Genomic DNA, 2,686 nt, shown 5'->3' on the forward strand with positions numbered 1-2,686 from the left:
TGTAACACAAAATGCACTGCATGGATCAAAAGAAGCATTCAATAAAGATTTGTGACTACTATTTCTACTGTGAGGGTGACTATCACTATTACCAAGTTAGAAAATCTGTTAGGTGCCAGGGATATAAAAGATAAAAAGATAGCTTTAGATATAAAAGATATAAAAGATAAAAGATAACTCACCAGGTTCCTCTGTCCATGGGGATCCTCCAGGAAAGAACACTTGAGTGGGTTGCCATGCCTTCCTCCAGGGGATCTTCCCAACCAAGGTCTCCTGCCTTGCAGTCAGATTTTTTACAGTCTGAGCCACCAGGGAAGCCCATTTAAAGCTAAGGAGACAGGAATTTTAAAAACAACAACAACAACTTTAAAATACAGTGGAATGCACATGTAGTAGAGTTTCTTGCCAGAGGGGTGCCTACTAGCGATTACATTTTAGTGAGATTACATCTATGCAGGCCAGGACAAAAAAAAATCATCTTGGAATTGTTGAGCATCCAACATCTTTATTGGGTGGGGGTCACGTAAGTAGCTCTGTCTGCAAGAGAGATTATCAGGAACCTGCCTGTGTTTTTAGGTGGGTTTGTTTTTTTTTTTTCTTTTTTTTAAAGGAGTTAGTTACCAAAATCTTCAAGGTAGTGAAAGCTAGAACCAGCCTTGATTTAGCACACAAGGGCATGGAAAGAGCTGATCACTTTGGAATCTGACACTTGGAGCCTAAACTGGCGGAGTCTGAGGGCCCCTGACTCAGGGTGACATTGAAACAAGCCAATAGAGCCTCACTCTGGCCAAATTCTGACACTGCACTGATCTCCTGTGCAAGTGCCCCCTGAGGGCAAGGCTGTTCACCTCTACTAAACAGCTTTGCTTCCTTGCCCCTGAGCCACCCCTTACCCACAGACATCCTGCAGCTTAACCCGTAAGTCCTCATTGCTACACTTGCTGAGGTGACTGGGAATTCTGCCATGAGTACTTCCTGTTAGCTCTGGAGTGTGGGAGCCCACCCCCAGAAAATAAGCCAAGCATCTTCCAGGAAACGGGGACACATGGCCAGTTTTGTTGCATTCATCCTCTGCCATTAGACTGAGCCACCAGACTTCCCTTCAGGTGTCTCTCAAGCACTGCTAGGCTGTAGGCATGAAGGAGAGGGAGTTTGGGGGAGGACAGTTCACACCTCTGGGTTCTCTATTACTAGTTTGTGAGGCTCAACCATTTGCACCCTAGGGATACACTGGGAGGTAAAATAGTTGTATGCCAAACTGTAAGGCATCCTTGTTACTAACACAGTAATAGAGCATGCATAAGCTACAGTAAGTACAGGCTTCCCTGGTGGCTCAGACAGTAAAGAGTCTGCCTGCGGCGCAGGAGACCAGGGTTGGATCCCTGGAGAAAGAAATGGCACCCCACTCCAGTATTCTTGCCTGGAAAATCCCATGGGTGGAGGAGTTTGGCAGGCTACAGTCCATGGGGTCACAAAGAGTGGGACACGACTGAGTGACTTCACTTTAAGCTACAGTAGCATGAAGCAAGGAGTGATGAATTCTGTAAGAGGAGGTGTTTAGGGAAGACTTCTGAGCAGTCAGCCGGAAGGGGATTTGAAAGTATGAGTAGGAGTTTACAGTGACAGAATGGAGGAAGTTAATTACAGACAGGAAGAATGGCATGGACAAAAGCTTTACTAACCCATGACATAACATGGTATCTTCAATGAATTAAAAGTAGGTTTGTCCACTCTGCCACAGATTGTTTTGGTGGATTCGTTTCTTGTTCCAGTGTTTACTGATAACCTTCCTTAGTTTTTTCACAATGCACAGGTTTAATATATGTAATATATATAAAGAATAATGGTGCCTGGCACATGGTTAGCACAACCTTAGTCACACTTAATAGCTCAACTTTTTTTTAATAAGATGGAAAAATATTCTCAGCCAGTCATTCTTTTCTGTTTCCTATTCTTACCTACCCCATCCTCATCCTTCAAAAATCCTAAACACTCCATTTCAAAAGCCAAACAAACATTTTAAGAGGCCAGTCTAAAATCGATATGGCCCAAAACATGTAAAACAAAAAGGTGTTGCAGGAAAAGGGTAATGTTAGATGTTTTTGATCTGGGGGTGATTATAGGCAAACAATATCTAAAACAAAGCTTCAAATTTTTCTTCTGTTATTTCCTAAGTCTCATTTCAAAGGTTTGTTCACATAATCGCATCTTGACGCTCAAGAATACTGTCCTCAGTAGATCGCCAGGTCGGAGACGGCACCGAGAATCGGTGAAGTGAGGAACCCGTCTAAGGCGTGGCGATTCCCGCAAGTGCCACGTAACCAGGACGCCCGAACTAACTTGACATTTAGGAAAGGCTAAGAGAAGAGATGGGGGTGGGGTGGGAGGGTCTGCATTTTAGGGCAGAAGACTCAGGAGGAAACAAGAAATAAAGAGCCGCGCGGCTCTGGGACGGTGGGCACAGCGAGATGAAGAGGGTGCAGAGTGGGCCGCGGGAAGGATGCGAGACGAGGAGGGTCACACGACTCCCAACATCTCGGGAGCGCCGGGTCCAATGGAAGGAGGGCGCGAGCCGCACCTCAACCTGCCCGAGGACGTCACGACGCCGAGGCGGACGCCGGGCCAATGGGAGGCCGTCACAGGCAGGGGCGGGGCCCGGAGGAATTGGGCCGGGCCGCACTGAGAC

This window comes from Bos taurus, chromosome 6 (genome assembly GCF_002263795.3).
Source record: "Bos taurus isolate L1 Dominette 01449 registration number 42190680 breed Hereford chromosome 6, ARS-UCD2.0, whole genome shotgun sequence".
NCBI lineage: Eukaryota > Metazoa > Chordata > Mammalia > Artiodactyla > Bovidae > Bos > Bos taurus.